We start from the raw sequence: 13,816 nt of genomic DNA, 5'->3' as shown, positions 1-13,816 counted from the left end.
ATCCAAATCGTTTCGACTCTTGGGATATTCCTAATGATGTGAATCCATAACTAAACATTTTATGAATCCCGAGTGTGAAATATTAAAAAAAAAAATACTAAAAATTGCATACACATGTAAAATATTAAAAAAGTAAAAGTGATTTGATATTACGGTAAAATTTTTAGGCAGTGTTGATTTTTGGCATATAGGTTCGAGTGTGCTAATGAAGAGTTTTAATGAATCCCAAAAGTGCTAATTTCATTACATATTCCAACATCAGAACAGTTACAAAAAATTAATTATAATGTGGCTGAATTAACTGTGTTGAAGTGGCAATAACAAATTACTTACAAACTTATGAGGTGGCATGTGATAGTGGCAAAAGGAAACACTAGTTAAGCCTGGCTCAATACTTAAAAACCAAGAAAATGTAGCTGTTTGGTAACACGATTACGGCCAAATCCTACACTGCTTTAGCAAATCCTTGAATTCTTTTCACCGCCGCCAACATGGTTGGTCTGAGGAAGTTCCTGAGCTTTTGTATATGGTATGCCCGGTTAAAGGTCTTGTCCAATGTGATGGTCAAAACTTAAGGACCCAAAACCTGTTGATGCTTTATTTTGTTTGAAAAAGTCGGGAGGTTTTTCATGGTTGATTTTGTTCCACTTGACGACTCTAGCACTATCCATAGTAATTTCACCTACGGTAGATCATGTCTTTGGAGTTTTACCTGCACATTTTTAACAGTCGAGACATTAAAAAGTGCTCTAGAATATTTTTCTAAATACATAAATGAAATTTTAGAAAGTGCTGAAGAAAACAAAAGAAAAGCACACAACAACCGACAACGAATTGCGTATGGCATCTTTAAATTTGTGTAAACAATCCAATTGCTCAGTAGTAATATTTTGTTGGCAAAAGAAAATTTGACAACCTTCCATCACAGCAAAAACATAGAAGGCTTTCACCACTCTCCTAATTAAGCATTTCAGCCTTTTTCTACTAAATTTCGTCAAATGTCATAATTCAAAATATTTACCATTTTAATCATATCGTTCCATTAAAAAATAAAAAATTGTTTAAATTAAAATCTACTGCTCCAAAGAGACTATGCAACAAAAAAAAATTCCATGTTATAATCTTTTAAATTTTTGCCTTGACACTCGAACAACAAACACTGAGCTTTTAAATTTTAGGTGCATGAGAAACGTGGTTTTGTGACCTTCAATCTCTGTGACCTGGTAGGAACATTTCAAAGTGTTTAATCCCCCTCCCATGTAGCTTCTACCGCTATTACCAAGTGCAACAGTTTCTTTATTTAAATCATGTATGAGCAATTAAAATCAGAAAATTTCAACACTCTATTGTTAAGAGGAATTAATCTTCTTTCAAAAAAAAAAAAGAAAAAAAAATCCTTAGAAAAATAATGTGATAAATTTGGATATCTGACCATATAATCAGAGAAAATAACCTGAAAGAAGAACGGCAAAATATGTTCAATACACAAAAAAAAAAAAAATATTTGAAGTGAAAATATATATATCATCCTCCTTTCATGGAGGCCATCTAATGCTCCACATACAAATTTTGCAACAACCAAAATCACGAGGAAATTAGTAACTTCAATTTGATAAAACATATGTATCAAAAAAAAAAAAAAAATTAACAGAACACCAAAAGAAAAGCTTTCGAAAAAAATTGAAAGAATCTACCTTGCTTTACTAAATTTTATAACCATCCATTAAACCACGGCTCTTTCAATCTTTGTTACTTCCTCCGCTGATGTCTACATGCACAGGAATGATTACTTGAAGATGGTAAGCAAACCAACTGCGGATTCGCATATGCACCACAAACATACTCTACTGATTACAAATAAGAATGACAAACTTGTCAGACAGTTGTAAGAAAAGCGGATGAAACAAATGATCTGTTAATGTTTTTGGTTAAGCAAAATCATGAATTATAAATTACAAACACAAAAGAACTAAAAATAACAATTAAGACTCCAAACTGGGAATAACAGTACTCCACACCGAAACGGAGAGAGGTTTACATTTGTTGACCATTCTATTGGCACGCTTACTGTTTATTGAAAAAGTTGCACTTTCTAAATATTAGATGCATTTGAATTTAAGCCCAGAATCTTGTGTTATTGTTTGCAATTAAAGGGTTAATAGAACTGATTTTATAGTGGAAAAGTAGGCATACTGACAGAAAAATAAGAAGTTTATGAACTACCCTTTCTCCTGATAATACGTAGAAAATTAAACACAATTAGTTGAAAAGAAGACAAAGAAAATATAAACCATCCAAAAATTAGATTTTCATTGTTGAAGTAAAGAAAACAGATTGCTTTACGGGAGTTACAATATTGTCAAATAAGGACGGTGATACAGAGAAGGTAAGTTAAATACTATAGTTTCTAGAAAGACTGTGAATTTATATTTGCTGAATAACTGATAGTTGTACTTTCTACGTGTTGAGTATACGGTAAAATTCTTGCTTTCTGCATCTCCTTACTAACTGATTCCTCTCTTCAATTTCGGATTGACTACCACTAAATCAGAAGATATACCATTTAAATTTTCATTGGACAACAAAATTAAATTTGCAAGAAGCACAACATCCACAATCACATCATATAATACTTAACATGGTTGAAACTTGAAAACATAGGAGTATAGGATAAGCATGTATACAAAGTAACTAACATACACCCCGTGAATCAGTAGCCACCAAAACATGACTGAATAAACAAACATATCGTTCTCCCATGATCAATGGAATAAAAAAAAAGGAAAAAAGGAAAGAGGAATCAGCGAGAGAAATAACAAAAAGAAAAGCAGGATTAATACCCATGAGTATTGACATGACAAAAACAAAGAAGAATGAGAAAACACATAGAAAAAGCACATGATTTTCACTTAAAATCTGGTGTTCATGATCGAACGAATTAGTGTTTGAAAACAAATAATGAGAAACAAAATTAAAATCAAAATAAAAAAGATTGAATTAGTTAGATAGTGAAACTCACATGTTTTTTCTTCATGGCCGGAAGAGAAAGACTGATTAGGGGGAAACTAATAGTTGGAACTGATATGCAGTTTTGTTCTCATTTGGAAAGTTATATGAACAACTTGTAAAGAAGACACCTAGGTAAGATAGAGAGAAACTAAGTGAGGTTGTGACACGTATTGTCAATATGGATTTAGCGGTTCCTACATTTTTGTTTGATGCAAAAACGCATCCGTTTTTTAGAAGACCAAGAACGGTGGATCGGTGTACAAATAAGGAAACGGAAGGAGGAGACCTTCCCCTAGTTGGATTACAAAATCAAGACCATTCTTTGTCTTTCCAAAACTCCATGCCGATCACTTTTCGTCTCCTCCAAAAAGACGACTGTGTCATAATTAATTGATTAGCTTGATACACACAAATGAAATATACTTATATTTACGTATGGATGAACCGTACTCATATGGCTAACCTTTTGGTTAACTATTATTGAACCAACAAGTGCATATGTTTGGGTACGGTTAACAAACCTAGAAGCGTGCATTTCAATTGTGTGTAACAAGCTAAGTTTTCGATCTAACGGTTGAGAAATATTAGCTTGAATCTAAATCAGGTTTTCATCTAACGGTGGATATTGATTGCTTTGGTACCAAGGTAACTTAATGGTAAACCCTGATTTGAAAGACTATATAAGGGGACATCTAACATCAATGCAAAACTAATCCCCACACCTTACGTGTGATACTAGTTTGCGTTCTAGAGTTGTTTCTCCTTTAACCTTTGGTTTTCTTCTTCTAAAACCAGGTTAACGACTTAAAGACGTCATTGGGATTGTGAAGCCAGACCGATACTACTTTATCGTAGTTGTGTGATATGATCTTGCATCTTCTATCGTACGAGTACAATCATATTGATTGGCTTGAGATTGATATCTCCGATAGGCAAGATATAAAAATTAATCACAAACATCTTCGTCTCATCGTTTGTGATTCCGCAAAATCTAGTTTCGCTACCATACGATTAAGATTGTTGTGAGGTGATTGATAACTCTAGGCTGTTCTTCGGGAATATAAGACCAGATTATCAATTGGTTCATGTACACCTTGATTACTATCCAAAGACAGAACAAAACCTTTTAGGGTTTTCTGTGGGAGATAGATTAATCCTTCGATAGACTTGTCTGTGTGAGAAAGATTTGTTTGTCATCAAGTCTTCGACTTTGGGTCGTAGAAACTCTTAGTTGTGGGTGAGATCAGCTAAGGGAATGAAGTGCGCAGTATCCTGCTGGGATCAGAGGCGTAGAGAGTACACCAGTACCTTGGATCAGTGGGAGACTGATTGGGGTTCAACTACAATCCAGTCTGAAGTTAGCTTGGAGTAGGCTAGTGTCTGTAGCGGCTTAATACAGTGTGTGTTCAATCTGGACTAGGTCCCGGGGTTTTTCTGCATTTGCGGTTTCCTCGTTAATAAAATTTCTGGTGTCTGTGTTATTTCAATTTCCGCATTATATTGTTTTATCTTTATAATTGAAATAATACAGGTTGTGCTTTAGATCATCAATTAGGGTAATCCAACCTTTGGTTGTTGATTGTCATTAATTGATCCTCGGATATTGGTCTTTGGTACCATCCGACCTTGTATTTGATTAGGACTCGCTGATTTTTATTAGCTTGAGTAATTCAAAACAAGAGAGAGATATTAACTCCTTTAGATACTTTTACCTAGATTGAGTCTGACTGTCTAGTTGATTCTCTAGAAAGTATTTCGGAGTTAGTCCATACAGATTGCTAAGCGAAATATTGGGTGGTGTTGTTAGACCCCCGCTTTTTCAATTGGTATCAGAGCAGGAAAACACGTTCAAGACCTCAAAATTCTGTGTTTGTAGCGATCTGACTATATGGACGTCTCAATTGACGCTTCACCAGGTTTAAAAACCAATCGTAGAAAAAAGTCTGATAAACTGGTTACTATTCAAAAAGGGTTGGATGAACAAATACGGATCAATTCTGGTCTTGTTGCAGAAATTGCACTTCTTAAGGATATGTTTCCTGGTAATAGTCCCTTGATGGATCTGAGTAACGCCAGTTATTCCACTTTAGAGAATAGTTGTAAATCAGAAGTTAAACAACGATCATTTGTTGTGAAAACTGATATGACTAGGAACCACTCAGACAAACTTCAAAGTATTGGCCCGTGTTGGTGTTGTGATCACATTCAACGAGTTCATATGTATTTTGAAAAGAGTCTAAATGTTGCAAGTAATCCTTATAAGAAAACTAAACAACTTTCGGTTTCTCTAAAAAGACATACAAAACTATCAGGAAGTTCTAAACAGAAAAATACTGATAGTACGGATACCTTTGATTTAAGTCATACATCTACCTTTCAATGGTTTCTTGACAGTAGATGTAGTTATATGATATAAGAATCTCCGTGGTGTGTGTCACCTATCGACTATGAAGGGGGAAGACATTCTACAACCAAAACAAAAGGACAACTTCAAAATATGTGCAAGTTTGGTTGTTATCCTTCACAAGTAGAACCAGGAAATTTTGATAAAACTCTGAACGATCCCCTTTGGGTAAATGCAATGCATGAAGAGTTAAATCAAATTCAAAGACAAGACGTGTGGGATCTTGTACCATGTCTTTCCAATATCATTATTGGTTTTAAATGGGTATTCAAGAATAAGTCTGATGAATTAGGCACGACTGTCAGAAACAAAGTTAAACTTGTCACTCAAGGATTTTCACGGGTCGAAGAATTTGAGTTTGACAAAACCCTTGTTCCTATGGGATGTCCTGAGTCCATGCAACTTTCGTTAGCCCATGCTTGTTTTCTTAAGGACAAGATGTTTCGAATGAATAATCATCGTAGATCCTATGAGACGAGTATTTCCAGATTCAAAAGGAGGTGGATTTCCGCTCACACAACAAACCTTGAAAATTCACGATGTGATCAACAAGGAGAGCTTTTGTCTCACAACTTCTCTATCTAACTCCATAGACGTTCGCATCCTCATCTTTTAACTTGAGAAAATAAGGTTTTTGCGTCTTTTTGGCTCAAATAGTATTTTCTTGATTAAAAAGTTTTTTTAAAAAAAAAAACAAAAAAAAAAAACTACATAAATAATATCTTGTTGTCCAGGGTTTTAGTCATTCGTAAACTGTTTTTTTTCTTTTCCAAAAAAATACTGTTTCATGGCTCCCGTAACTAGAGGCAGCACAAGCAGAGATGCAGTTGCAGCAGCTAACGTACGTCGGTGTATAGGAATTTCCTCCACAAGGGCGAAGAAAGTGAAGACTGCAATTAATGGTAAAGTTTCTTCATCAAACTGGTTCCTGTCTTTTTATCAAAGTGATGATAACTTCAGGAACCTGGTAAAAGAATTCGTCAGCAAAAGAAACGATTTAAAATCTCAAATCGCCTCATTTGTGGAAGAACTAATTCACTATGAACGGATGTTGTCTCTAACAACGAACATCGTACGAAAATTGAAAAGAGAACTTAGTAAGTTAACAGTTATTCCCAAAGAGTTGAAGAAATTGAACGATCCCATAATCAATGGGTTTTTCAATAATGAGAAGGAGTTTTCTGTAGATGCTCTGAGAAAGATCTACATTTCCTAGTATGTCTTCTTTTTGGTTTAGTTGGAAGAATAACCAGTGCTGGAATAGCAATGATTGTGACTACACATAGCTATTATTTTTCATCTTCTTGTTTTTTTTTAGGTTTTGGTTTAAAAAATTCTAAAAATATTTGGAGGATGATGTTTTTGCAGTATTTAATCTTTATGATTTGTTATATTGCAACTTGTTATGGGATATTGGTGTTTATGTCCGTGAACTATGTTAGTTCCATACCTTATCAAAAGTACATTCGTTTGTGATCGATATTCATGTATTGGTTAAAGAATTAATGGACTTTTGACAATTACAAAAGTTAAGCCTATATTGCCAATCTTTGATGGAAGATAGATTAAAATCTTTTGTTTGCAAGGATTATGTCTATTGAAAGATAGAATGAATCCTTGTGTATTCCACAGTATTGATATTCACTGATCCATATTTTATGTAATACTGTGAGGCTCCGTAATGTGTTTTATGTTGAGCACTAAACAACCAAGTTGATTATTTTTTATTGGCTTTGTTGTTGCTCCGTGAGGTACTATATGTCGAGCATTACAAACTAAATTAATCATCTTGTTTGGTTATTTAGTTATTACTCCATAAGTTTTCTTGTGTTGAGTATATGAACGGTTAAGCTAATCATTCCTTATGGTTAAACTTAGTCGTAGCTCCATAAGTTTACTTATGTTGAGCATAATCAATTAAATTGATCACTTTTTGTGTTTAATTTGGTTGCGTATTCCGATTAAATTATTCATGGGTTTACTTGTGATTAATTTGATTGACTTTTTGGATATAAAAATCATTCTTATGGTTTTAGTGTCCAATAAAAATCCTTCTTTTCTTTTGAAATTAAGGTCGCTCGTTGTTGTTCTCTCGGGAATGACATCAAATGGGGGAGAGTTCTTTTGAACTTGTGCTTAATGGTCATATCTTGAGGGGTGTGCGGCTGTGGAATTTTAGAGGGGTTATCTTGTATTTTTAAACTCCTTGATGAATGCATTTATCTTCGGCTTTATGATTGCATCTAAATTAGTTGGTATGTATATTTTCTTTTAGTCATGAAATGTCTCTTACGGAAATTTCATTATGATCTCGTTCTTGTACCTTTGCCAATTTTATTGACAAAAAGGGGGAGAATTAATATGTAGGTCACACTACAAATATATATGGTTTTCGGATCTTTGTGTAAGGGGGGGTGGTTTCCATGTGAGATGGAGTATTGACTAGGGGGAGTGATACATATCACCATAGTATTATTGTTGAAGTTGTGATACAATTGAACTTTGACACTGTATAACAATTGAACTCGGACTAGGATAGAAAGTGTAGTTGAGCTCAAGGACTTCATGGCGATTCATCATACAAGAAGAAAAACTACTCAAGGAACCGGTGGAACTTCTCGACAAAAAGGTATGTGGAGACTTGAACTTATCTATCACTCAAAAGTCTATCTATTCCATCTCCTACTTCTTGAGACAAAAGGTTGTATACTATATATAGACTTTGATTATACACAGTTGGTATTTCGAGCCGAGTATACCTCGCCTATCTATATCTCGAAATATGTGTTGGTAAGCTTTTCGCTTCGACCAAGTTTATCTTTACCTAGTGACGAAAGTCATGATATGTTTCAATCATTTTGAAAATTGCTTTGACGAAGAATGTTTCAATGATTGGAATGAGAGTTTAGATTACATAATCAATGTGGACATAAGCATTGTTGTGGAAACACATTTATGTATAAGTCCTATTCCTTGAACCAAAGTTTGCGAACTTTGTTGATCAAGAAAACCGGAAGAATGACGTGATCCAAGTCCGCGAACTGCCAAACTTCTCAAACCCAAGAATTTCTGCTAGAGTTGACAAACTAGTGCGTGAAGCTAAGTCCGCGAACCCAGTCCGCGAACCGGCGAATTTCTCATCCCGAGAATTTCTGCTGGAGTTTGTAAATTCTATCCGGTAACTTAAGTCCGCGAACCAAGTCTGCGAACTTAAGAAGGTTATATATCTGAAGATGATTTCTGAACTTAAACTTAAAAAGACTAAGGAATGCAGTTTGCAAACCATGGCTATAAAAGTTCATGAACCGATTCGAGTGAATCAAATCATCTATGCTTCAATTGTGTCTTGTGTAGTTACATAAGAATTCTTTGCAATTGAACAACTCTCTAACTAGTTCATTTGAGTCATGTGAACTAGTTATGGTGAAGAAGAACATGGTTGATATGAAATGATCATACGGCTAACATTTTGGTTAATTATTATTGAACCAACAAGTGCATACGTTTGGGTACGGTTAACAAACTTAGAAGCGTGCATTTTAATTGTGTGTAACAAGTTAAGTTTTCGACCTAACGGTTGAGAAATATTAGCTTGAATCTAAATCAGATTTTCATCTAACGGTGGATATTGATTGCTTTGTTACCAAGGTAACTTAATGGAAAACCCTGATTTGAAAGACTATATAAGGGGACATCTGGCATCAATGCAAAACTAATCCCCACACCTTACGTGTGATACTAGTTTGTGTGCTAGAGTCGTTTCTCCTTTAACCTTTGGTTTTCTTCTTCTAAAACCAGGTTAACGACTTAAAGACTTCATTGGGCCAGACCGATACTACTTTATTGTAGTTGTGTGATCTGATCTTGCATCTTCTATCGTACGAGTACAATCATATTGATTGGCTTGAGATTGATATCTCTGATAGGCAAGATATAAAAAGTAATCACAAACATCTTCGTCTCATCGTTTGTGATTCCGCAACATCTTGTTTCTCTACCATACGATTAAGATTGTTGTGAGGTGATTGATAACTCTAGGCTGTTCTTCAAGAATATAAGACCGGATTATTAATTGGTTCCTGTTCACCTTGATTACTATCAAAAGACGGAACAAAACCTTTTAGGGTTTATCTGTGGGGGGCAGATTAATCCTTCGATAGACTTGTCTATGTGAGACAGATTTGTTTGTCATCAAGTATTCGACTTTGGGTCATAGAAACTCTTAGTTGTGGGTGAGATCAGCTAAGGAAATCAAGTGCGCAGTATCCTGCTGGGATCAGAGGCGTAAGGAGTACACCAGTACCTTGGATCAGTGGGAGACTGATTGGGGTTCAACTACAGTCCAGTCCGAAGTTAGCTTGGGGTAGGCTAGTGTATGTAGCGGCTTAATACAGTGTGTGTTCAATCTGGACTAGGTCCCGGGGTTTTTCTGCATTTGCGGTTTCCTCGGTAACAAAATTTCTGGTGTCTGTGTTATTTCAATTTTCGCATTATATTGTTTTATCTTTATAATTGAAATAATACAGGTTGTGCATTAGATCATCAATTAGAGTAATCCAACCTTTGGTTGTTGATTGTCATTGATTGATCCTCGGATATTTGTCTTTGGTACCATCCGAGTTATACCTTGTATTTGATTAAGATTTACTGATTTCTATTAGCTTGAGTAAATCAAAACAAGAGAGAGATATTAACTCCTTGGGATACTTTTACCTTGATTGAGTCTGACTGTCTAGTTGATTCTCTAAAAAGTATTTCTTAGTTAGTCCATACAGATTGCTAAGTTAAATATTGGGTGGTGTTGTTAGAACCCCGCTTTTTCACAAATAACTTAGAATTTAAATAAATAAATCTAAAAACATTGCAAGATGAAAATCGTTGGAAATGGCTATGTGTAATCACAGTCTTTGTTATACCAAACCCTAGTTATCCTTCTTAAACATAAGAATAATTCTCATAAGAAGTTTCCTAGACAAAATTAAACCCTAAGAATAAACTGAGAAATCAGACATAGTCAGCAATTAGGGATCGAACAAGAGCAACATTATCAGTTGATTTCTTCAGTTCAGTCTTTAGAAAATCAAGGTTCTTTGTTGCAATGGCAAGTTGATCACGTACAACTGTAAAATTTCGGAGAAAATCTCCAACCAAATCAGATGACATCTGAACAGGTCTATTGTTTTCATAATCGCAAGCATAGTAACAGGTTATGATGATAGGATTCTCATGAAACTCAATAACCTTGCCATCTTCAATTTTGTCTTCCTTTTTGCTTCCATTCATTGTGCAGTTCATGATATCACAAGAAGGTTTCTTGAGGTTATGGAACGTACATATATCTAAGATATATATATATATATATATATATATATATATATATATATATATATATATATATATATATATGTGTGTGTGTGTGTGTGTTTTTCCTAGGAATAAAAACTCTAGGGTCACATATGGTTCTTTCCAAGCACGTTGGTATTGGAACCATACGTCCGATCATGGACCTAGTACATTGGTCGTTCGTGGACATGAATAAAAATATTCAGTACAAATGAGCCAAAAAAGCCTAAACCAGAAACATTTTTTTGAAAGAATTATCAATAACAAGTTTTTATCCTTAGACAGAACATCTTAGCTCAATAAATAAATTTAGATCACAAGAGTTTTGTTGATAGACACAACAGGTCAACTGTTCATAGAGAAAACTGTTCGAAGAAAGACTTATTGAAGCTTCTTATTGCACCAAAGAATATTATCTTAAAAAGTTATTGACTATTCACATAACAAATGTAAATATTAACTGGAGCAATGCTCAACAGTAAGATGATCATTTTCTTTATTAATAAACAGAAAATAACATACGTACAACGAAGACCACTTTGTCAAGAAGAAGAAAAAAAAACTTCTTGAGAGTATTGTGCATCCTCACATGGTCTCAAAAGAGGAGGCACAAACAAAAGTAGTCAGGTTGTATGTAAATGAGCAAGTTTCCCATCACTAGTGTTGACTTTCTTTCCCTTACATTCTTGAGAACCAAGAGACACATTAATAAGGTTAATCTCAAAAGAATTAATGGGAAAAAGACAAGAATTACCTGATGATGTCGTCTTCTTTGCCTTAATAATGTGTTTGAGTTTGTTGATCCTGGTCTTGAGTTCTGACACATGGTTGTTGATGTGAATGTGATTAGGAAGAATTGATTCTTTCTTTCTAAAGTTTTCTCCAGACTTAGAAGAAGACTTGGAATGACTATCTTTTTGCAGATTAGGTTTTCTTCTTTTTGGAACTTCTGAACAACTTTTTGTCCTTACAACATTATCCTTTTCACAATTGTTGCAATTGTGAAAAGGTTTTGTATTACTTTTAAGAACAAGGGTTGGCTAATCACAACACTTTCTTTGTCCAAAAATTGGACAATCATAACCAGTAGAGTGTAATACAGGATTGATCACTTCTTTAGACACCCAAACAAGGATGTTATGAAGTTTCTCATTTCGTAAACGAAAACGACATCTTCTTTCAAGGTGACCTTTGTTTCCACAATAGTAGCAATTCAATGAACGAAATTACCTGAACGAAATTACCTGTATTCATGTGAGCTGGTTTTGGAGGTTGACGAAGCTTGTTCTTTTGAACTTCAACTACTGGTGGTAGAATTTCACATATGTCATTAGTGATGAGATTCCTCTGTTGGAAATTGCCATTAGATTTAACAAAACTAATGTTACTAATGGTCGGAGCGTTTATTCCTTTACATCAAAATCCTCGCATATCACGATGATTTTTACATGCTCATTCATAGTAGATAATTTTGTGGAGCTGGTACTAAAATTTTTCAAGTTTTCTTCCAACAGTTTGACCTTATCACAAGCAGCAGTTAAGTCAGTCTCTAGTTGTTTTTATCGAACCAAAAAATTGCTTTCTATGTCTTTGAAGCAACTTCGTTGAGAGTCACATCTTGCATCAGATTCTGCAAGTTTTTCTTTTAACACAAAGAGATTTCGACGAAGATCTTCACATTCAGAATTTTTTTAACGCGCGTCTTCTTCTCGATCTTTAAGAAGATATTTTAAAAGATTACATCCACAATCATAACCCTTAAAGAGTTTTCTCATCTTCTTGTTTTCTTGACAGAGAGGAGTTAGAAAATCAATCATACATGACGTTGACTTATTTTTCTTTATAAGATAGTCAAATAGCTTGATATATTGTGAGACCTCCTCATCAACCTTTTTATCAACATCTGAATCACTTTCATATGAAAGTTCATCCAATTGTTCTTCCAGGCGTGATTCCCAGTTAATTACAGTTTCAGGCAATGGTAAAGAAGTGAGAGTTTTCTCAAGAAAATCCAAGCTATGAGACAAATTTGAATGATTCTGGACTGGTGATGTGACGTTTGAGATAACACTTATGTTCATAGAGTCATATTGCTACAAACACTGACTTATGAGGTTTTAGCGTGTTTGACTTCTCTGATATCAATTGAAAACGCGGGGGTATAACAACCACACCCAATATTTCGTTCGGCAATCTGTATGGACTAAACTCCAATATAGTTCCAAGAGCACCAACTTAAAAGTGAGACTCAATCAAGAAATATATCAATGCGCTTTATCTTTTTCTCAATACAATCAGCAAATCGAACAAATCGAAATCCGTGAGCCTGATTGTCGTGAGAATAACTTGGACGATACCAATAACCAATGCCCAAGTATCAATCAAGTTTTATCCAACAAACAATGTCGGATTTATCAACTGTGATTGAACTACGCCCAACATGTGATATTTCAATTATATAAACAAATATAATCGGAAAAGAAATTACATAGACACCATAAATTTTGTTAACGAGGAAACCGAAAATGTGGAAAAACCTCGGGACCTAGTCCATCTTTGAACACCACACTATATTAAGCCGCTACAGACTCTAGCATACTACAAGTTAACTTCAGACTGAAATGTACTTGAGCCCTGACCAAGTCTCACACAGGTTAAGGTACAGTCGTGTTCCTTACGCCTCTTGAATGCCAACAGGATTTTGCACACGTGATTCCTTAGTTGATCTCACCCATAACTCACAACTAAGAGTTGCTACGACCCAAAGTCGGAGACTTTGTTAGAGCATTGCTCGGTCGAACTCGCATGCGTTGCTATCTCAAGCATGTTTGTCAATGTTAGTGATCAAAACTATAAGTCTTGATTTCTAGTCTATTATAGCTAGGTCTCAGACTAAGATAAAAAGTGTATTTGAGCTCAAGGACTTCATGGAGATTCATCATACAAGTAGAAGAACTACTCAATGAACCGGTGGAACTTCTCGAAAAAAAGGTATGTGAAGACTTGAACTTATTTGTCACTCAAAAGTCTATCTACTCTATCTCCTACTTCTTGAGACAA

The 13,816-nt window shown here is 34.7% G+C and overlaps 1 long non-coding RNA gene across 1 annotated transcript; it reads right to left on the bottom strand.

The window, feature by feature from the left end:
• Positions 1–221: 221 nt before the first annotated feature.
• Positions 222–3,094, bottom strand: LOC113319746. Its single transcript, XR_003345781.1, has 3 exons — positions 3,020–3,094; positions 1,695–1,847; positions 222–712 (listed from the first exon to the last, which is right to left on the bottom strand). It is a non-coding gene; the product is annotated as an uncharacterized LOC113319746 (long non-coding RNA).
• Between the last annotated feature and the right edge of the window lie 10,722 nt (positions 3,095–13,816).

This window comes from Papaver somniferum, chromosome 10 (genome assembly GCF_003573695.1).
Source record: "Papaver somniferum cultivar HN1 chromosome 10, ASM357369v1, whole genome shotgun sequence".
Classification (NCBI taxonomy): Eukaryota; Viridiplantae; Streptophyta; class Magnoliopsida; order Ranunculales; family Papaveraceae; genus Papaver; species Papaver somniferum.
Note: the sequence above shows the minus strand (reverse complement) of the source record. Positions and strands in the feature narration are given on the sequence as shown.